Raw genomic sequence first — 19,714 nt, 5'->3', positions numbered from 1 at the left:
AGAAAAAGCTTACAGCACCTGGTATTCCCAGGCGGTCTCCCATCCAAGTACTAACCAGGCCCGACCCTGCTTAGCTTCCGAGATCAGACGAGATCGGGCGTGTTCAGGGTGGTATGGCCGTAAGCAATTAGTGCAGGCGCAAAACCAGGTTTTATACAGTAGCACATAAGGAGTGAGAAAGCTGCTGAGGCGACGTTACACTTTTACAAAAACAATCATTAGTTAGATATAAACGGCAGTAATTGATTCAGTAGGACTCCTTATCCATGTAAACGATCATTGTGACATCTGAATTCATTAATTATCTGAAATACACTGCGTGTGCGTGTGATGTTAAATGTTTGAACCAAGGTTAACGGTTAAAGTGTCAGAGAATGGGTGGTGATTTTTTGACGTCCTCCCATGATCTGAAGTGAGCGTGCGTGTTTGTGTTGGTGAAAGTTTAAGAAATGTACAACTGTCGGTTCAGCTCTCTGGTGCTCCCTGCTGGCAGTATCACTATACTGTCCTCATGTTTCAACAAAAAATAGTTTTGAGAGACGTTGTCAGTTTTTGTATGTTGGCTTAAATCCTACCAAAGCGGTTGGCAGTAAACATCAGGTCACGGTACGCCAGGTAAGGCCACGGAGTCAATGAGCTCGAGTTGAAAAAGAAAAGCTTACGAGCACCTGGTATTCCCAGGCGGTCTCCCATCCAGTTACTAACCAGGCCCGACCCTTCTTAGTTCCGAGATCAGACGAGATCGGGCGTGTTCAGGGTGGTATGGCCGTACGCAAATTAGTGCAGGCGCAAAACAGGTTTTATACAGTAGCACATAAGGAGTGAGAAAGCTGCCTGAGGCTCGACGTTACACTCTTACAAAAACAATCCATTAGTTAGATATAAACGGCAAGTAATTGATTCAGTAGACTCCTTATCCATGTAAACGATCATTGTGACATCATGAATTCATTAATTATCTGAAATACACTGCGTGTGCGTGTGATGTTAAATGTTTGAACCAAGTTAACGGTTAAAGTGTCAGAGATAGGGTGGGTGATTTTTGACGTCCTCCCATGATCTGAAGTGAGCGTGCGTGTTTGTGTTGGTGAAAGTTTAAGAAATGTACAGACTGTCGGTTCAGCTCTCTGGTGCTACCCTGCTGGCAGTATCACTATACTGTCCTCATGTTTCACAAAAATAGTTTTGAGAGACGTTGTCAGGTTTTGTATGTTGCTTAAATCCTCCAAAGCGGTTGATGCAGTAAACATCAGGTCACGGTACCCACGGTAGGACCACGGAGTCCATGAGCTCGAGTTTGAAAAAGAAAAAGCTACAAGCACCTGGTATTCCCCAGGCGGTCTCCATCCAAGTACTAACCAGGCCCGACCCTGCTTAGCTTCCGAGATCACAGATCCGAGTACGGGCGTGTTCAGGGTGGTATGGCCGTAAGCAATTAGTGCAGGCGCAAAACCAGGTTTTATACAGTAGCACATAAGGAGTGAGGAAAGCTGCTGAGGCTCGACGTTACACTCTTTACAAAACAATCATTAGTTAGATATAAACGGCAGTAATTGATTCAGTTAGGACTCCTTATCCATGTAAACGATCATTGTGACATCTGAATTCATTAATTATCTGAAATACACTGCGTGGCGTGTGATGTTAAATGTTTGAACCCAGGTTAACGGTTAAAGTGTCAGAGAATGGGTGGTGATTTTTTGACGTCCTCCCATGATCTGAAGTGAGCGTGCGTGTTTGTGTTGGTGTTGGTGAAAGTTTAAGAAATGTACAACTGTCGTTTCAGCTCTCTGGTGCTCCCTGCTGGCAGTATCACTATACTGTCCTCATGTTTCACAAAATAGTTTTGAGAGACGGTGTCAGTTTTTGTATGTTGCTTAAATCCTCCAAAGCGGTTGGCAGTAAACATCAGGTCACGGTACGCCACGGGAGGCCACGGAGGCAATGAGCTCGAGTTGAAAAAGAAAAAGCTTACAGCACCTGGTATTCCCAGGCGGTCTCCCATCCAAGTACTAACCAGGCCCGACCCTGCTTAGCTTCCGAGATCAGACGAGATCGGGCGTGTTCAGGGGGGTATGGCCGTAAGCAATTAGTGCAGGCGCAAAACCAGGTTTCTACAGTAGCACATAAGGAGTGAGAAAGCTGCTGAGGCTCGACGTTACACTCTTTACAAAACAATCATTAGTTAGATATAAACGGCAGTATTGATTTCAGTAGGACTCCTTATCCATGTAAACGATCATTGTGACATCTGAATTCATTAATTATCTGAAATACACTGCGTGTGCGTGTGATGTTAAATGTTTGAACCAAGGTTAACGGTTAAAGTGTCAGAGAATGGGTGGTGATTTTTTGACGTCCTCCCATGATCTGAAGTGAGCGTGCGTGTTTGTGTTGGTGAAAGTTTAAGAAATGTACAACTGTCGGTTCAGCTCTCTGGTGCTCCCTGCTGGCAGTATCACTATACTGTCCTCATGTTTCACAAAAATAGTTTTGAGAGACGTTGTCAGTTTTTGTATGTTGCTTAAATCCTCCAAAGCGGTTGGCAGTAAACATCAGGTCACGGTACGCCACGGTAGGCCACGGAGTCAATGAGCTCGAGTTGAAAAAGAAAAAGCTTACAGCACCTGGTATTCCCAGGCGGTCTCCCATCCAAGTACTAACCAGGCCCGACCCTGCTTAGCTTCCGAGATCAGACGAGATCGGGCGTGTTCAGGGTGGTATGGCCGTAAGCAATTAGTGCAGGCGCAAAACCAGGTTTTATACAGTAGCACATAAGGAGTGAGAAAGCTGCTGAGGCTCGACGTTACACTTTACAAAACAATCATTAGTTAGATATAAACGGCAGTAATTGATTCAGTAGGACTCCTTATCCATGTAACGATCATTGTGACATCTGAATTCATTAATTATCTGAAATACACTGCGTGTGCGTGTGATGTTAAATGTTTGAACCAAGGTTAACGGTTAAAGTGTCAGAGAATGGGTGGTGATTTTTTGACGTCCTCCATGATCTGAAGTGAGCGTGCGTGGTTGTGTTGGTGAAAGTTTAAGAAATGTACAACTGTCGTTTCAGCTCTCTGGTGCTCCCTGCTGGCAGTATCACTATACTGTCCTCATGTTTCACAAAAATAGTTTTGAGAGACGTTGTCAGTTTTTGTATGTTGCTTAAATCCTCCAAAGCGGTTGGCAGTAAACATCAGGTCACGGTACGCCACGGTAGGCCACGGAGTCAATGAGCTCGAGTTGAAAAAGAAAAGCTTACAGCACCTGGTATTCCCAGGCGGTCTCCCATCCAAGTACTAACCAGGCCCGACCCTGCTTAGCTTCCGAGATCAGACGAGATCGGGCGTGTTCAGGGTGGTATGGCCGTAAGCAATTAGTGCAGGCGCAAAACCAGGTTTTATACAGTAGCACATAAGGAGTGAGAAAGCTGCTGAGGCTTCGACGTTACACTTTACAAAAACAATCATTAGTTAGATATAAACGGCAGTAATTGATTCAGTAGGACTCCTTATCCATGTAACGATCATTGTGACATCTGAATTCATTAATTATCTGAAATACACTGCGTGTGCGTGTGATGTTAAATGTTTGAACCAAGGTTAACGGTTAAAGTGTCAGAGAATGGGTGGTGATTTTTTGACGTCCTCCCATGATCTGAAGTGAGCGTGCGTGTTTGTGTTGGTGAAAGTTTAAGAAATGTAGCAACTGTCGGTTCAGCTCTCTGGTGCTCCCTGCTGGCAGTATCACTATACTGTCCTCATGTTTCACAAAAATAGTTTTGAGAGACGTTGTCAGTTTTTGTATGTTGCTTAAATCCTCCAAAGCGGTTGGCAGTAAACATCAGGTCACGGTACGCCACGGTAGGCCACGGAGTCAATGAGCTCGAGTTGAAAAAGAAAATAGCTTACAGCACCTGGTATTCCCAGGCGGTCTCCCATCCAAGTACTAACCAGGCCCGACCCTGCTTAGCTTCCGAGATCAGACGAGATCGGGCGTGTTCAGGGTGGTATGGCCGTAAGCAATTAGTGCAGGCGCAAAACCAGGTTTTATACAGTAGCACATAAGGAGTGAGAAAGCTGCTGAGGCTCGACGTTACACTTTACAAAAACAATCATTAGTTAGATATAAACGGCAGTAATTGATTCAGTAGGACTCCTTATCCATGTAAACGATCATTGTGACATCTGAATTCATTAATTATCTGAAATACACTGCGTGTGCGTGTGATGTTAAATGTTTGAACCAAGGTTAACGGTTAAAGTGTCAGAGAATGGGTGGTGATTTTTTGACGTCCTCCCATGATCTGAAGTGAGCGTGCGTGTTGTGTTGGTGAAAGTTTAAGAAATGTACAACTGTCGGTTCAGCTCTCTGGTGCTCCCTGCTGGCAGTATCACTATACTGTCCTCATGTTTCACAAAAATAGTTTTGAGAGACGTTGTCAGTTTTTGTATGTTGCTTAAATCCTCCAAAGCGGTTGGCAGTAAACATCAGGTCACGGTACGCCACGGTAGGCCACGGAGGCAATGAGCTCGAGTTGAAAAAGAAAAAGCTTACAGCACCTGGTATTCCCAGGCGGTCTCCCATCCAAGTACTAACCAGGCCCGACCCTGCTTAGCTTCCGAGATCAGACGAGATCGGGCGTGTTCAGGGTGGTATGGCCGTAAGCAATTAGTGCAGGCGCAAAACCAGGTTTTATACAGTAGCACATAAGGAGTGAGAAAGCTGCTGAGGCTCGACGTTACACTCTTACAAAAACAATCATTAGTTAGATATAAACGGCAGTAATTGATTCAGTAGGACTCCTTATCCATGTAAACGATCATTGTGACATCTGAATTCATTAATTATCTGAAATACACTGCGTGTGCGTGTGATGTTAAATGTTTGAACCAAGGTTAACGGTTAAAGTGTCAGAGAATGGGTGGTGATTTTTTGACGTCCTCCCATGATCTGAAGTGAGCGTGCGTGTTTGTGTTGGTGAAAGTTTAAGAAATGTACAACTGTCGGTTCAGCTCTCTGGTGCTCCCTGCTGGCAGTATCACTATACTGTCCTCATGTTCACAAAAATAGTTTGAGAGACGTTGTCAGTTTTTGTATGTTGCTTAAATCCTCCAAAGGGGTTGGCAGTAAACATCAGGTCACGGTACGCCACGGTAGGCCACGGAGTCAATGAGCTCGAGTTGAAAAAGAAAAAGCTTACAGCACCTGGTATTCCCAGGCGGTCTCCCATCCAAGTACTAACCAGGCCCGACCCTGCTTAGCTTCCGAGATCAGACGAGATCGGGCGTGTTCAGGGTGGTATGGCCGTAAGCAATTAGTGCAGGCGCAAAACCAGGTTTTATACAGTAGCACATAAGGAGTGAGAAAGCTGCTGAGGCTTCGACGTTACACTTTACAAAAACAAATCATTAGTTAGATATAAACGGCAGTAATTGATTCAGTAGGACTCCTTATCCATGTAAACGATCATTGTGACATCTGAATTCATTAATTATCTGAAATACACTGCGTGTGCGTGTGATGTTAAATGTTTGAACCAAGGTTAACGGTTAAAGTGTCAGAGAATGGGTGGTGATTTTTTGACGTCCTCCCATGATCTGAAGTGAGCGTGCGTGTTTGTGTTGGTGAAAGTTTAAGAAATGTACAACTGTCGGTTCAGCTCTCTGGTGCTCCCTGCTGGCAGTATCACTATACTGTCCTCATGTTTCACAAAAATAGTTTTGAGAGACGTTGTCAGTTTTTGTATGTTGCTTAAATCCTCCAAAGCGGTTGGCAGTAAACATCAGGTCACGGTACGCCACGGTAGCCACGGAGTCAATGAGCTCGAGTTGAAAAAGAAAAGCTTACAGCACCTGGTATTCCCAGGCGGTCTCCCATCCAAGTACTAACCAGGCCCGACCCTGCTTAGCTTCCGAGATCAGACGAGATCGGGCGTGTTCAGGGTGGTATGGCCGTAAGCAATTAGTGCAGGCGCAAAACCAGGTTTTATACAGTAGCACATAAGGAGTGAGAAAGCTGCTGAGGCTTGACGTTACACTTTTACAAAAACAATCATTAGTTAGATATAAACGGCAGTAATTGATTCAGTAGGACTCCTTATCCATGTAAACGATCATTGTGACATCTGAATTCATTAATATCTGAAATACACTGCGTGTGCGTGTGATGTTAAATGTTTGAACCAAGGTTAACGGTTAAAGTGTCAGAGAATGGGTGGTGATTTTTGACGTCCTCCCATGATCTGAAGTGAGCGTGCGTGTTTGTGTTGGTGAAAGTTTAAGAAATGTACAACTGTCGGTTCAGCTCTCTGGTGCTCCCTGCTGGCAGTATCACTATACTGTCCTCATGTTTCACAAAAATAGTTTTGAGAGACGTTGTCAGTTTTTGTATGTTGCTTAAATCCTCCAAAGCGGTTGGCAGTAAACATCAGGTCACGGTACGCCACGGTAGGCCACGGAGTCAATGAGCTCGAGTTGAAAAAGAAAAGCTTACAGCACCTGTATTCCCAGGCGGTCTCCCATCCAAGTACTAACCAGGCCCGACCCTGCTTAGCTTCCGAGATCAGACGAGATCGGGCGTGTTCAGGGTGGTATGGCCGTAAGCAATTAGTGCAGGCGCAAAACCAGGTTTTATACAGTAGCACATAAGGAGTGTGAAAGCTGCTGAGGCTCGACGTTACACTTTTACAAAAACAATCATTAGTTAGATATAAACGGCAGTAATTGATTCAGTAGGACTCCTTATCCATGTAAACGATCATTGTGACATCTGAATTCATTAATTATCTGAAATACACTGCGTGTGCGTGTGATGTTAAATGTTTGAACCAAGGTTAACGGTTAAAGTGTCAGAGAATGGGTGGTGATTTTTTGACGTCCTCCCATGATCTGAAGTGAGCGTGCGTGTTTGTGTTGGTGAAAGTTTAAGAAATGTACAACTGTCGGTTCAGCTCTCTGGTGCTCCCTGCTGGCAGTATCACTATACTGTCCCTCATGTTTCACAAAAATAGTTTTGAGAGACGTTGTCAGTTTTTGTATGTTGCTTAAATCCTCCAAAGCGGTTGGCAGTAAACATCAGGTCACGGTACGCCACGGTAGGCCACGGAGTCAATGAGCTCGAGTTGAAAAAGAAAAAGCTTACAGCACCTGGTATTCCCAGGCGGTCTCCCATCCAAGTACTAACCAGGCCCGACCCTGCTTAGCTTCCGAGATCAGACGAGATCGGGCGTGTTCAGGGTGGTATGGCCGTAAGCAATTAGTGCAGGCGCAAAACCAGGTTTTATACAGTAGCACATAAGGAGTGAGAAAGCTGCTGAGGCTCGACGTTACACTTTTACAAAAACAATCATTAGTTAGATATAAACGGCAGTAATTGATTCAGTAGGACTCCTTATCCATGTAAACGATCATTGTGACATCTGAATTCATTAATTATCTGAAATACACTGCGTGTGCGTGTGATGTTAAATGTTTGAACCAAGGTTAACGGTTAAAGTGTCAGAGAATGGGTGGTGATTTTTGACGTCCTCCCATGATCTGAAGTGAGCGTGCGTGTTTGTGTTGGTGAAAGTTTAAGAAATGTACAACTGTCGGTTCAGCTCTCTGGTGCTCCCTGCTGGCAGTATCACTATACTGTCCTCATGTTTCACAAAAATAGTTTTGAGAGACGTTGTCAGTTTTTGTATGTTGCTTAAATCCTCCAAAGCGGTTGGCAGTAAACATCAGGTCACGGTACGCCACGGTAGGCCACGGAGGCAATGAGCTCGAGTTGAAAAAGAAAAAGCTTACAGCACCTGGTATTCCCAGGCGGTCTCCCATCCAAGTACTAACCAGGCCCGACCCTGCTTAGCTTCCGAGATCAGACGAGATCGGGCGTGTTCAGGGTGGTATGGCCGTAAGCAATTAGTGCAGGCGCAAAACCAGGTTTTATACAGTAGCACATAAGGAGTGAGAAAGCTGCTGAGGCTCGACGTTACACTTTACAAAAACAATCATTAGTTAGATATAAACGGCAGTAATTGATTCAGTAGGACTCCTTATCCATGTAAACGATCATTGTGACATCTGAATTCATTAATTATCTGAAATACACTGCGTGTGCGTGTGATGTTAAATGTTTGAACCAAGGTTAACGGTTAAAGTGTCAGAGAATGGGTGGTGATTTTTTGACGTCCTCCCATGATCTGAAGTGAGCGTGCGTGTTTGTGTTGGTGAAAGTTTAAGAAATGTACAACTGTCGGTTCAGCTCTCTGGTGCTCCCTGCTGGCAGTATCACTATACTGTCCTCATGTTTCACAAAAATAGTTTTGAGAGACGTTGTCAGTTTTTGTATGTTGCTTAAATCCTCCAAAGCGGTTGGCAGTAAACATCAGGTCACGGTACGCCACGGTAGGCCACGGAGGCAATGAGCTCGAGTTGAAAAAGAAAAAGCTTACAGCACCTGGTATTCCCAGGCGGTCTCCCATCCAAGTACTAACCAGGCCCGACCCTGCTTAGCTTCCGAGATCAGACGAGATCGGGCGTGTTCAGGGTGGTATGGCCGTAAGCAATTAGTGCAGGCGCAAAACCAGGTTTTATACAGTAGCACATAAGGAGTGAGAAAGCTGCTGAGGCTCGACGTTACACTCTTACAAAAACAATCATTAGTTAGATATAAACGGCAGTAATTGATTCAGTAGGACTCCTTATCCATGTAAACGATCATTGTGACATCTGAATTCATTAATTATCTGAAATACACTGCGTGTGCGTGTGATGTTAAATGTTTGAACCAAGGTTAACGGTTAAAGTGTCAGAGAATGGGTGGTGATTTTTTGACGTCCTCCCATGATCTGAAGTGAGCGTGCGTGTTTGTGTTGGTGAAAGTTTAAGAAATGTACAACTGTCGGTTCAGCTCTCTGGTGCTCCCTGCTGGCAGTATCACTATACTGTCCTCATGTTTCACAAAAATAGTTTTGAGAGACGTTGTCAGTTTTTGTATGTTGCTTAAATCCTCCAAAGCGGTTGGCAGTAAACATCAGGTCACGGTACGCCACGGTAGGCCACGGAGTCAATGAGCTCGAGTTGAAAAAGAAAAAGCTTACAGCACCTGGTATTCCCAGGCGGTCTCCCATCCAAGTACTAACCAGGCCCGACCCTGCTTAGCTCCGAGATCAGACGAGATCGGGCGTGTTCAGGGTGGTATGGCCGTAAGCAATTAGTGCAGGCGCAAAACCAGGTTTTATACAGTAGCACATAAGGAGTGAGAAAGCTGCTGAGGCTCGACGTTACACTTTTACAAAACAATCATTAGTTAGATATAAACGGCAGTAATTGATTCAGTAGGACTCCTTATCCATGTAAACGATCATTGTGACATCTGAATTCATTAATTATCTGAAATACACTGCGTGTGCGTGTGATGTTAAATGTTTGAACCAAGGTTAACGGTTAAAGTGTCAGAGAATGGGTGGTGATTTTTTGACGTCCTCCCATGATCTGAAGTGAGCGTGCGTGTTTGTGTTGGTGAAAGTTTAAGAAATGTACAAATGTCGGTTCAGCTCTCTGGTGCTCCCTGCTGGCAGTATCACTATACTGTCCTCATGTTTCAAAAAAATAGTTTTGAGAGACGTTGTCAGTTTTTGTATGTTGCTTAAATCCTCCAAAGCGGTTGGCAGTAAACATCAGGTCACGGTACGCCACGGTAGCCACGGAGTCAATGAGCTCGAGTTGAAAAGAAAAAGCTTACAGCACCTGGTATTCCCAGGCGGTCTCCCATCCAAGTACTAACCAGGCCCGACCCTGCTTAGCTTCCGAGATCAGACGAGATCGGGCGTGTTCAGGGTGGTATGGCCGTAAGCAATTAGTGCAGGCGCAAAACCAGGTTTTATACAGTAGCACATAAGGAGTGAGAAAGCTGCTGAGGCTCGACGTTACACTTTTACAAAAACAATCATTAGTTAGATATAAACGGCAGTAATTGATTCAGTAGGACTCCTTATCCATGTAAACGATCATTGTGACATCTGAATTCATTAATTATCTGAAATACACTGCGTGTGCGTGTGATGTTAAATGTTTGAACCAAGGTTAACGGTTAAAGTGTCAGAGAATGGGTGGTGATTTTTTGACGTCCTCCCATGATCTGAAGTGAGCGTGCGTGTTTGTGTTGGTGAAAGTTTTAGAAATGTACAACTGTCGGTTCAGCTCTCTGGTGCTCCCTGCTGGCAGTATCACTATACTGTCCTCATGTTTCACAAAAATAGTTTGAGAGACGTTGTCAGTTTTTGTATGTTGCTTAAATCCTCCAAAGCGGTTGGCAGTAAACATCAGGTCACGGTACGCCACGGTAGGCCACGGAGGCAATGAGCTCGAGTTGAAAAAGAAAAAGCTTACAGCACCTGGTATTCCCAGGCGGTCTCCCATCCAAGTACTACCAGGCCCGACCCTGCTTAGCTTCAGAGATCAGACGAGATCGGGCGTGTTCAGGGTGGTATGGCCGTAAGCAATTAGTGCAGGCGCAAAACCAGGTTTTATACAGTAGCACATAAGGAGTGTGAAAGCTGCTGAGGCTCGACGTTACACTTTTACAAAAACAATCATTAGTTAGATATAAACGGCAGTAATTGATTCAGTAGGACTCCTTATCCATGTAAACGATCATTGTGACATCTGAATCATTAATTATCTGAAATACACTGCGTGTGCGTGTGATGTTAAATGTTTGAACCAAGGTTAACGGTTAAAGTGTCAGAGAATGGGTGGTGATTTTTTGACGTCCTCCCATGATCTGAAGTGAGCGTGCGTGTTTGTGTTGGTGAAAGTTTAAGAAATGTACAACTGTCGGTTCAGCTCTCTGGTGCTCCCTGCTGGCAGTATCACTATACTGTCCTCATGTTTCACAAAATAGTTTTGAGAGACGTTGTCAGTTTTGTATGTTGCTTAAATCCTCCAAAGCGGTGGCAGTAAACATCAGGTCACGGTACGCCACGGTAGGCCACGGAGTCAATGAGCTCGAGTTGAAAAAGAAAAAGCTTACAGCACCTGGTATTCCCAGGCGGTCTCCCATCCAAGTACTAACCAGGCCCGACCCTGCTTAGCTTCCGAGATCAGACGAGATCGGGCGTGTTCAGGGTGGTATGGCCGTAAGCAATTAGTGCAGGCGCAAAAACCAGGTTTTATACAGTAGCACATAAGGAGTGATGAAAGCTGCTGAGGCTCGACGTTACACTTTACAAAAACAATCATTAGTTAGATATAAACGGCAGTAATTGATTCAGTAGGACTCCTTATCCATGTAAACGATCATTGTGACATCTGAATTCATTAATTATCTGAAATACACTGCGTGTGCGTGTGATGTTAAATGTTTGAACCAAGGTTAACGGTTAAAGTGTCAGAGAATGGGTGGTGATTTTTTGACGTCCTCCCATGATCTGAAGTGAGCGTGCGTGTTTGTGTTGGTGAAAGTTTAAGAAATGTACAACTGTCGGTTCAGCTCTCTGGTGCTCCCTGCTGGCAGTATCACTATACTGTCCTCATGTTTCACAAAATAGTTTTGAGAGACGTTGTCAGTTTTTGTATGTTGCTTAAAATCCTCCAAAGCGGTTGGCAGTAACATCAGGTCACGGTACGCCACGGTAGGCCACGGAGTCAATGAGCTCGAGTTGAAAAAGAAAATGCTTACAGCACCTGGTATTCCCAGGCGGTCTCCCATCCAAGTATTAACCAGGCCCCACCCTGCTTAGCTTCCGAGATCAGACGAGATCGGGCGTGTTCAGGGTGGTATGGCCGTAAGCAATTAGTGCAGGCGCAAAACCAGGTTTTATACAGTAGCACATAAGGAGTGTGAAAGCTGCTGAGGCTCGACGTTACACTTTTACAAAAACAATCATTAGTTAGATATAAACGGCAGTAATTGATTCAGTAGGACTCCTTATCCATGTAAACGATCATTGTGACATCTGAATTCATTAATTATCTGAAATACACTGCGTGTGCGTGTGATGTTAAATGTTTGAACCAAGGTTAACGGTTAAAGTGTCAGAGAATGGGTGGTGATTTTTTGACGTCCTCCGATGATCTGAAGTGAGCGTGCGTGTTTGTGTTGGTGAAAGTTTAAGAAATGTACAACTGTCGTTTCAGCTCTCTGGTGCTCCCTGCTGGCAGTATCACTATACTGTCCTCATGTTTCACAAAAATAGTTTTGAGAGACGTTGTCAGTTTTGTATGTTGCTTAAATCCTCCAAAGCGGTTGGCAGTAAACATCAGGTCACGGTACGCCACGGTAGGCCACGGAGGCAATGAGCTCGAGTTTAAAAAGAAAAAGCTTACAGCACCTGGTATTCCCAGGCGGTCTCCCATCCAAGTACTAACCAGGCCGACCCTGCTTAGCTTCCGAGATCAGACGAGATCGGGCGTGTTCAGGGTGGTATGGCCGTAAGCAATTAGTGAGGCGCAAAACCAGGTTTATACAGTAGCACATAAGGAGTGAGAAAGCTGCTGAGGCTCGACGTTACACTTTTACAAAAACAATCATTAGTTAGATATAAACGGCAGTAATTATTCAGTAGGACTCCTTATCCATGTAAACGATCATTGTGACATCTGAATTCATTAATTATCTGAAATACACTGCGTGTGCGTGTGATGTTAAATGTTTGAACCAAGGTTAACGGTTAAAGTGTCAGAGAATGGGTGGTGATTTTTTGACGTCCTCCCATGATCTGAAGTGAGCGTGCGTGTTTGTGTTGGTGAAAGTTTAAGAAATGTACAACTGTCGGTTCAGCTCTCTGGTGCTCCCTGCTGGCAGTAATCACTATACTGTCCTCATGTTTCACAAAAATAGTTTTGAGAGACGTTGTCAGTTTTTGTATGTTGCTTAAATCCTCCAAAGCGGTTGGCAGTAAACATCAGGTCACGGTACGCCACGGTAGGCCACGGAGTCAATGAGCTCGAGTTGAAAAAGAAAAAGCTTACAGCACCTGGTATTCCCAGGCGGTCTCCCATTCAAGTACTAACCAGGCCCGACCCTGCTTAGCTTTCGAGATCAGACGAGATCGGGCGTGTTCAGAGGTGGTATGGCCGTAAGCAATTAGTGCAGGCGCAAACCAGGTTTCATACAGTAGCACATAAGGAGTGAGAAAGCTGCTGAGGCTCGACGTTACACTTTTACAAAAACAATCATTAGTTAGATATAAACGGCAGTAATTGATTCAGTAGGACTCCTTATCCATGTAAACCGATCATTGTGACATCTGAATTCATTAATTATCTGAAATACACTGCGTGTGCGTGTGATGTTAAATGTTTGAACCAAGGTTAACGGTTAAAGTGTCAGAGAATGGGTGGTGATTTTTTGACGTCCTCCCATGATCTGAAGTGAGCGTGCGTGTTTGTGTTGGTGAAAAGTTTAAGAAATGTACAACTGTCGGTTCAGCTCTCTGGTGCTCCCTGCTGGCAGTATCACTATACTGTCCTCATGTTTCACAAAAATAGTTTTGAGAGACGTTGTCAGTTTTTGTATGTTGCTTAATCCTCCAAAGCGGTTGGCAGTAACATCAGGTCACGGTACGCCACGGTAGGCCACGGAGGCAATGAGCTCGAGTTGAAAAAGAAAAAAGCTTACAGCACCTGGTATTCCCAGGCGGTCTCCCATCCAAGTACTAACCATGCCCGACCCTGCTTAGCTTCCGAGATCAGACGAGATCGGGCGTGTTCAGGTGGGTATGGCCGTAAGCAATTAGTGCAGGCGCAAAACCAGGTTTATACAGTAGCACATAAGGAGTGAGAAAGCTGCTGAGGCTCGACGTTACACTTTACAAAAACAATCATTAGTTAGATATAAACGGCAGTAATTGATTCAGTAGGACTCCTTATCCATGTAAACGATCATTGTGACATCTGAATTCATTAATTATCTGAAATACACTGCGTGTGCGTGTGATGTTAAATGTTTGAACCAAGGTTAACGGTTAAAGTGTCAGAGAATGGGTGGTGATTTTTTGACGTCCTCCCATGATCTGAAGTGAGCGTGCGTGTTTGTGTTGGTGAAAGTTTAAGAAATGTACAACTGTCGGTTCAGCTCTCTGGTGCTCCCTGCTGGCAGTATCACTATACTGTCCTCATGTTTCACAAAAATAGTTTTGAGAGACGTTGTCAGTTTTTGTATGTTGCTTAAATCCTCCAAAGCGGTTGGCAGTAAACATCAGGTCACGGTACGCCACGGTAGGCCACGGAGTCAATGAGCTCGAGTTGAAAAAGAAAAGCTTACAGCACCTGGTATTCCCAAGCGGTCTCCCATCCAAGTACTAACCAGGCCCGACCCTGCTTAGCTTCCGAGATCAGACGAGATCGGGCGTGTTCAGGTGGTATGGCCGTAGCAATTAGTGCAGGCGCAAAACCAGGTTTTATACAGTAGCACATAAGGAGTGAGAAAGCTGCTGAGGCTCGACGTTACACTCTTACAAAAACAATCATTAGTTAGATATAAACGGCAGTAATTGATTCAGTAGGACTCCTTATCCATGTAAACGATCATTGTGACATCTGAATTCATTAATTATCTGAAATACACTGCGTGTGCGTGTGATGTTAAATGTTTGAACCAAGGTTAACGGTTAAAGTGTCAGAGAATGGGTGGTGATTTTTTGACGTCCTCCCATGATCTGAAGTGAGCGTGCGTGTTTGTGTTGGTGAAAGTTTAAGAAATGTACAACTGTCGGTTCAGCTCTCTGGTGCTCCCTGCTGGCAGTATCACTATACTGTCCTCATGTTTCACAAAAATAGTTTTGAGAGACGTTGTCAGTTTTTGTATGTTGCTTAAATCCTCCAAAGCGGTTGGCAGTAAACATCAGGTCACGGTACGCCACGGTAGGCCACGGAGGCAATGAGCTCGAGTTGAAAAAGAAAAAGCTTACAGCACCTGGTATTCCCAGGCGGTCTCCCATCCAAGTACTAACCATGCCCGACCCTGCTTAGCTTCCGAGATCAGACGAGATCGGGCGTGTTCAGGGTGGTATGGCCGTAAGCAATTAGTGCAGGCGCAAAACCAGGTTTTATACAGTAGCACATAAGGAGTGAGAAAGCTGCTGAGGCTCGACGTTACACTTTTACAAAAACAATCATTAGTTAGATATAAACGCAGTAATTGATTCAGTAGGACTCCTTATCCATGTAAACGATCATTGTGACATCTGAATTCATTAATTATCTGAAATACACTGCGTGTGCGTGTGATGTTAAATGTTTGAACCAAGGTTAACGGTTAAAGTGTCAGAGAATGGGTGGTGATTTTTTGACGTCCTCCCATGATCTGAAGTGAGCGTGCGTGTTTGTGTTGGTGAAAGTTTAAGAAATGTACAACTGTCGGTTCAGCTCTCTGGTGCTCCCTGCTGGCAGTATCACTATACTGTCCTCATGTTTCACAAAAATAGTTTTGAGAGACGTTGTCAGTTTTTGTATGTTGCTTAAATCCTCCAAAGCGGTTGGCAGTAAACATCAGGTCACGGTACGCCACGGTAGGCCACGGAGGCAATGAGCTCGAGTTGAAAAAGAAAAAGCTTACAGCACCTGGTATTCCCAGGCGGTCTCCCATCCAAGTACTAACCAGGCCCGACCCTGCTTAGCTTCCGAGATCAGACGAGATCGGCGTGTTCAGGGTGGTATGGCCGTAAGCATTAGTGCAGGCGCAAAACCAGGTTTTATACAGTAGCACATAAGGAGTGAGAAAGCTGCTGAGGCTCGACGTTACACTTTTACAAAAACAATCATTAGTTAGATATAAACGGCAGTAATTGATTCAGTAGGACTCCTTATCCATGTAAACGATCATTGTGACATCTGAATTCATTAATTATCTGAAATACACTGCGTGTGCGTGTGATGTTAAATGTTTGAACCAAGGTTAACGGTTAAAGTGTCAGAGAATGGGTGGTGATTTTTTGACGTCCTCCCATGATCTGAAGTGAGCGTGCGTGTTTGTGTTGGTGAAAGTTTAAGAAATGTACAACTGTCGGTTCAGCTCTCTGGTGCTCCCTGCTGGCAGTATCACTATACTGTCCTCATGTTTCACAAAAATAGTTTTGAGAGACGTTGTCAGTTTTTGTATGTTGCTTAAATCCTCCAAAGCGGTTGGCAGTAAACATCAGGTCACGGTACGCCACGGTAGGCCACGGAGGCAATGAGCTCGAGTTGAAAAAGAAAAAGCTTACAGCACCTGGTATTCCCAGGCGGTCTCCCATCCAAGTACTAACCAGGCCCGACCCTGCTTAGCTTCCGAGATCAGACGAGATCGGGCGTGTTCAGGGTGGTATGGCCGTAAGCAATTAGTGCAGGCGCAAAACCAGGTTTTATACAGTAGCACATAAGGAGTGAGAAAGCTGCTGAGGCTCGACGTTACACTCTTACAAAAACAATCATTAGTTAGATATAAACGGCAGTAATTGATTCAGTAGGACTCCTTATCCATGTAAACGATCATTGTGACATCTGAATTCATTAATTATCTGAAATACACTGCGTGTGCGTGTGATGTTAAATGTTGAACCAAGGTTAACGGTTAAAGTGTCAGAGAATGGGTGGTGATTTTTTGACGTCCTCCCATGATCTGAAGTGAGCGTGCGTGTTTGTGTTGGTGAAAGTTTAAGAAATGTACAACTGTCGGTTCAGCTCTCTGGTGCTCCCTGCTGGCAGTATCACTATACTGTCCTCATGTTTCACAAAAATAGTTTTGAGAGACGTTGTCAGTTTTTGTATGTTGCTTAAATCCTCCAAAGCGGTTGGCAGTAAACATCAGGTCACGGTACGCCACGGTAGGCCACGGAGTCAATGAGCTCGAGTTGAAAAAGAAAAGCTTACAGCACCTGGTATTCCCAGGCGGTCTCCCATCCAAGTACTAACCAGGCCCGACCCTGCTTAGCCTCCGAGATCAGACGAGATCGGGCGTGTTCAGGGTGGTATGGCCGTAAGCAATTAGTGCAGGCGCAAAACCAGGTTTTATACAGTAGCACATAAGGAGTGAGAAAGCTGCTGAGGCTCGACGTTACACTTTTACAAAAACAATCATTAGTTAGATATAAACGGCAGTAATTGATTCAGTAGGACTCCTTATCCATGTAAACGATCATTGTGACATCTGAATTCATTAATTATCTGAAATACACTGCGTGTGCGTGTGATGTTAAATGTTTGAACCAAGGTTAACGGTTAAAGTGTCAGAGAATGGGTGGTGATTTTTTGACGTCCTCCCATGATCTGAAGTGAGCGTGCGTGTTTGTGTTGGTGAAAGTTTAAGAAATGTACAACTGTCGGTTCAGCTCTCTGGTGCTCCCTGCTGGCAGTATCACTATACTGTCCTCATGTTTCACAAAAATAGTTTTGAGAGACGTTGTCAGTTTTTGTATGTTGCTTAAATCCTCCAAAGCGGTTGGCAGTAAACATCAGGTCACGGTACGCCACGGTAGGCCACGGAGTCAATGAGCTCGAGTTGAAAAAGAAAAAGCTTACAGCACCTGGTATTCCCAGGCGGTCTCCCATCCAAGTACTAACCAGGCCCGACCCTGCTTAGCTTCCGAGATCAGACGAGATCGGGCGTGTTCAGGGTGGTATGGCCGTAAGCAATTAGTGCAGGCGCAAAACCAGGTTTCATACAGTAGCACATAAGGAGTGAGAAAGCTGCTGAGGCTCGACGTTACACTTTTACAAAAACAATCATTAGTTAGATATAAACGGCAGTAATTGATTCAGTAGGACTCCTTATCCATGTAAACGATCATTGTGACATCTGAATTCATTAATTATCTGAAATACACTGCGTGTGCGTGTGATGTTAAATGTTTGAACCAAGGTTAACGGTTAAAGTGTCAGAGAATGGGTGGTGATTTTTTGACGTCCTCCCATGATCTGAAGTGAGCGTGCGTGTTTGTGTTGGTGAAAGTTTAAGAAATGTACAACTGTCGGTTCAGCTCTCTGGTGCTCCCTGCTGGCAGTATCACTATACTGTCCTCATGTTTCACAAAAATAGTTTTGAGAGACGTTGTCAGTTTTTGTATGTTGCTTAAATCCTCCAAAGCGGTTGGCAGTAAACATCAGGTCACGGTACGCCACGGTAGGCCACGGAGTCAATGAGCTCGAGTTGAAAAAGAAAAAGCTTACAGCACCTGGTATTCCCAGGCGGTCTCCCATCCAAGTACTAACCAGGCCCGACCCTGCTTAGCTTCCGAGATCAGACGAGATCGGGCGTGTTCAGGGTGGTATGGCCGTAAGCAATTAGTGCAGGCGCAAAACCAGGTTTTATACAGTAGCACATAAGGAGTGAGAAAGCTGCTGAGGCTCGACGTTACACTTTTACAAAAACAATCATTAGTTAGATATAAACGGCAGTAATTGATTCAGTAGGACTCCTTATCCATGTAAACGATCATTGTGACATCTGAATTCATTAATTATCTGAAATACACTGCGTGTGCGTGTGATGTTAAATGTTTGAACCAAGGTTAACGGTTAAAGTGTCAGAGAATGGGTGGTGATTTTTTGACGTCCTCCCATGATCTGAAGTGAGCGTGCGTGTTTGTGTTGGTGAAAGTTTAAGAAATGTACAACTGTCGGTTCAGCTCTCTGGTGCTCCCTGCTGGCAGTATCACTATACTGTCCTCATGTTTCACAAAAATAGTTTTGAGAGACGTTGTCAGTTTTTGTATGTTGCTTAAATCCTCCAAAGCGGTTGGCAGTAAACATCAGGTCACGGTACGCCACGGTAGGCCACGGAGGCAATGAGCTCGAGTTGAAAAAGAAAAAGCTTACAGCACCTGGTATTCCCAGGCGGTCTCCCATCCAAGTACTAACCAGGCCCGACCCTGCTTAGCTTCCGAGATCAGACGAGATCGGGCGTGTTCAGGGTGGTATGGCCGTAAGCAATTAGTGCAGGCGCAAAACCAGGTTTATACAGTAGCACATAAGGAGTGAGAAAGCTGCTGAGGCTCGACGTTACACTTTTACAAAAACAATCATTAGTTAGATATAAACGGCAGTAATTGATTCAGTAGGACTCCTTATCCATGTAAACGATCATTGTGACATCTGAATTCATTAATTATCTGAAATACACTGCGTGTGCGTGTGATGTTAAATGTTTGAACCAAGGTTAACGGTTAAAGTGTCAGAGAATGGGTGGTGATTTTTGACGTCCTCCCATGATCTGAAGTGAGCGTGCGTGTTTGTGTTGGTGAAAGTTTAAGAAATGTACAACTGTCGGTTCAGCTCTCTGGTGCTCCCTGCTGGCAGTATCACTATACTGTCCTCATGTTTCACAAAAATAGTTTTGAGAGACGTTGTCAGTTTTTGTATGTTGCTTAAATCCTCCAAAGCGGTTGGCAGTAAACATCAGGTCACGGTACGCCACGGTAGGCCACGGAGTCAATGAGCTCGAGTTGAAAAAGAAAAGCTTACAGCACCTGGTATTCCCAGGCGGTCTCCCATCCAAGTACTAACCAGGCCCGACCCTGCTTAGCTTCCGAGATCAGACGAGATCGGGCGTGTTCAGGGTGGTATGGCCGTAAGCAATTAGTGCAGGCGCAAAACCAGGTTTTATACAGTAGCACATAAGGAGTGAGAAAGCTGCTGAGGCTCGACGTTACACTCTTTACAAAAACAATCATTAGTTAGATATAAACGGCAGTAATTGATTCAGTAGGACTCCTTATCCATGTAAACGATCATTGTGACATCTGAAT

General features: G+C 44.6%; 29 non-coding genes and 1 pseudogene across 29 annotated transcripts; all 30 read right to left on the bottom strand.

Annotated features, from left to right (window-relative positions):
- Positions 1-6: 6 nt before the first annotated feature.
- LOC130396580 (5S ribosomal RNA) lies at positions 7-125 on the bottom strand. Its single transcript, XR_008899207.1, has one exon. It is a non-coding gene; the product is annotated as a 5S ribosomal RNA (ribosomal RNA).
- A 530-nt stretch (positions 126-655) lies between these two features.
- Positions 656-774, bottom strand: LOC130396204 (5S ribosomal RNA; annotated as a pseudogene).
- A 1,194-nt stretch (positions 775-1,968) lies between these two features.
- Positions 1,969-2,087, bottom strand: LOC130399805 (5S ribosomal RNA). Its single transcript, XR_008902303.1, has one exon. It is a non-coding gene; the product is annotated as a 5S ribosomal RNA (ribosomal RNA).
- A 528-nt stretch (positions 2,088-2,615) lies between these two features.
- Positions 2,616-2,734, bottom strand: LOC130396578 (5S ribosomal RNA). The gene has a single exon (XR_008899205.1). It is a non-coding gene; the product is annotated as a 5S ribosomal RNA (ribosomal RNA).
- Positions 2,735-3,258: 524 nt separating this feature from the next.
- LOC130396577 (5S ribosomal RNA) lies at positions 3,259-3,377 on the bottom strand. Its single transcript, XR_008899204.1, has one exon. It is a non-coding gene; the product is annotated as a 5S ribosomal RNA (ribosomal RNA).
- A 530-nt stretch (positions 3,378-3,907) lies between these two features.
- Positions 3,908-4,026, bottom strand: LOC130396575 (5S ribosomal RNA). The gene has a single exon (XR_008899203.1). It is a non-coding gene; the product is annotated as a 5S ribosomal RNA (ribosomal RNA).
- A 527-nt stretch (positions 4,027-4,553) lies between these two features.
- On the bottom strand, positions 4,554-4,672 carry LOC130396574 (5S ribosomal RNA). The gene has a single exon (XR_008899202.1). It is a non-coding gene; the product is annotated as a 5S ribosomal RNA (ribosomal RNA).
- A 527-nt stretch (positions 4,673-5,199) lies between these two features.
- On the bottom strand, positions 5,200-5,318 carry LOC130396573 (5S ribosomal RNA). The gene has a single exon (XR_008899201.1). It is a non-coding gene; the product is annotated as a 5S ribosomal RNA (ribosomal RNA).
- Positions 5,319-5,846: 528 nt separating this feature from the next.
- LOC130396572 (5S ribosomal RNA) lies at positions 5,847-5,965 on the bottom strand. Its single transcript, XR_008899200.1, has one exon. It is a non-coding gene; the product is annotated as a 5S ribosomal RNA (ribosomal RNA).
- A 526-nt stretch (positions 5,966-6,491) lies between these two features.
- Positions 6,492-6,609, bottom strand: LOC130400400 (5S ribosomal RNA). The gene has a single exon (XR_008902877.1). It is a non-coding gene; the product is annotated as a 5S ribosomal RNA (ribosomal RNA).
- A 530-nt stretch (positions 6,610-7,139) lies between these two features.
- Positions 7,140-7,258, bottom strand: LOC130396571 (5S ribosomal RNA). The gene has a single exon (XR_008899199.1). It is a non-coding gene; the product is annotated as a 5S ribosomal RNA (ribosomal RNA).
- Positions 7,259-7,786: 528 nt separating this feature from the next.
- Positions 7,787-7,905, bottom strand: LOC130396570 (5S ribosomal RNA). The gene has a single exon (XR_008899198.1). It is a non-coding gene; the product is annotated as a 5S ribosomal RNA (ribosomal RNA).
- A 528-nt stretch (positions 7,906-8,433) lies between these two features.
- LOC130396569 (5S ribosomal RNA) lies at positions 8,434-8,552 on the bottom strand. Its single transcript, XR_008899197.1, has one exon. It is a non-coding gene; the product is annotated as a 5S ribosomal RNA (ribosomal RNA).
- A 529-nt stretch (positions 8,553-9,081) lies between these two features.
- Positions 9,082-9,199, bottom strand: LOC130394265 (5S ribosomal RNA). The gene has a single exon (XR_008897440.1). It is a non-coding gene; the product is annotated as a 5S ribosomal RNA (ribosomal RNA).
- A 526-nt stretch (positions 9,200-9,725) lies between these two features.
- On the bottom strand, positions 9,726-9,844 carry LOC130396568 (5S ribosomal RNA). The gene has a single exon (XR_008899196.1). It is a non-coding gene; the product is annotated as a 5S ribosomal RNA (ribosomal RNA).
- A 528-nt stretch (positions 9,845-10,372) lies between these two features.
- LOC130394657 (5S ribosomal RNA) lies at positions 10,373-10,490 on the bottom strand. The gene has a single exon (XR_008897794.1). It is a non-coding gene; the product is annotated as a 5S ribosomal RNA (ribosomal RNA).
- A 525-nt stretch (positions 10,491-11,015) lies between these two features.
- LOC130396566 (5S ribosomal RNA) lies at positions 11,016-11,134 on the bottom strand. The gene has a single exon (XR_008899194.1). It is a non-coding gene; the product is annotated as a 5S ribosomal RNA (ribosomal RNA).
- Positions 11,135-11,663: 529 nt separating this feature from the next.
- Positions 11,664-11,782, bottom strand: LOC130400819 (5S ribosomal RNA). The gene has a single exon (XR_008903292.1). It is a non-coding gene; the product is annotated as a 5S ribosomal RNA (ribosomal RNA).
- Positions 11,783-12,310: 528 nt separating this feature from the next.
- LOC130394471 (5S ribosomal RNA) lies at positions 12,311-12,428 on the bottom strand. Its single transcript, XR_008897626.1, has one exon. It is a non-coding gene; the product is annotated as a 5S ribosomal RNA (ribosomal RNA).
- A 527-nt stretch (positions 12,429-12,955) lies between these two features.
- On the bottom strand, positions 12,956-13,075 carry LOC130395092 (5S ribosomal RNA). The gene has a single exon (XR_008898188.1). It is a non-coding gene; the product is annotated as a 5S ribosomal RNA (ribosomal RNA).
- Positions 13,076-13,604: 529 nt separating this feature from the next.
- Positions 13,605-13,723, bottom strand: LOC130394982 (5S ribosomal RNA). Its single transcript, XR_008898088.1, has one exon. It is a non-coding gene; the product is annotated as a 5S ribosomal RNA (ribosomal RNA).
- Positions 13,724-14,249: 526 nt separating this feature from the next.
- LOC130395920 (5S ribosomal RNA) lies at positions 14,250-14,366 on the bottom strand. Its single transcript, XR_008898912.1, has one exon. It is a non-coding gene; the product is annotated as a 5S ribosomal RNA (ribosomal RNA).
- Positions 14,367-14,895: 529 nt separating this feature from the next.
- LOC130400630 (5S ribosomal RNA) lies at positions 14,896-15,014 on the bottom strand. The gene has a single exon (XR_008903108.1). It is a non-coding gene; the product is annotated as a 5S ribosomal RNA (ribosomal RNA).
- Positions 15,015-15,542: 528 nt separating this feature from the next.
- On the bottom strand, positions 15,543-15,660 carry LOC130394002 (5S ribosomal RNA). The gene has a single exon (XR_008897203.1). It is a non-coding gene; the product is annotated as a 5S ribosomal RNA (ribosomal RNA).
- A 528-nt stretch (positions 15,661-16,188) lies between these two features.
- LOC130396565 (5S ribosomal RNA) lies at positions 16,189-16,307 on the bottom strand. The gene has a single exon (XR_008899193.1). It is a non-coding gene; the product is annotated as a 5S ribosomal RNA (ribosomal RNA).
- A 527-nt stretch (positions 16,308-16,834) lies between these two features.
- Positions 16,835-16,953, bottom strand: LOC130400295 (5S ribosomal RNA). Its single transcript, XR_008902768.1, has one exon. It is a non-coding gene; the product is annotated as a 5S ribosomal RNA (ribosomal RNA).
- A 529-nt stretch (positions 16,954-17,482) lies between these two features.
- LOC130396564 (5S ribosomal RNA) lies at positions 17,483-17,601 on the bottom strand. The gene has a single exon (XR_008899192.1). It is a non-coding gene; the product is annotated as a 5S ribosomal RNA (ribosomal RNA).
- A 529-nt stretch (positions 17,602-18,130) lies between these two features.
- Positions 18,131-18,249, bottom strand: LOC130396563 (5S ribosomal RNA). The gene has a single exon (XR_008899191.1). It is a non-coding gene; the product is annotated as a 5S ribosomal RNA (ribosomal RNA).
- Positions 18,250-18,778: 529 nt separating this feature from the next.
- LOC130396562 (5S ribosomal RNA) lies at positions 18,779-18,897 on the bottom strand. Its single transcript, XR_008899190.1, has one exon. It is a non-coding gene; the product is annotated as a 5S ribosomal RNA (ribosomal RNA).
- A 526-nt stretch (positions 18,898-19,423) lies between these two features.
- On the bottom strand, positions 19,424-19,542 carry LOC130396561 (5S ribosomal RNA). The gene has a single exon (XR_008899189.1). It is a non-coding gene; the product is annotated as a 5S ribosomal RNA (ribosomal RNA).
- Positions 19,543-19,714: the final 172 nt, after the last annotated feature.

Source organism: Gadus chalcogrammus, chromosome 12 (assembly GCF_026213295.1).
Source record: "Gadus chalcogrammus isolate NIFS_2021 chromosome 12, NIFS_Gcha_1.0, whole genome shotgun sequence".
In the NCBI taxonomy this organism is placed as follows: Eukaryota; Metazoa; Chordata; class Actinopteri; order Gadiformes; family Gadidae; genus Gadus; species Gadus chalcogrammus.
The sequence above is the reverse complement of the archived record's forward strand: the minus strand, read 5'-3'. Positions and strand labels throughout refer to the sequence as shown.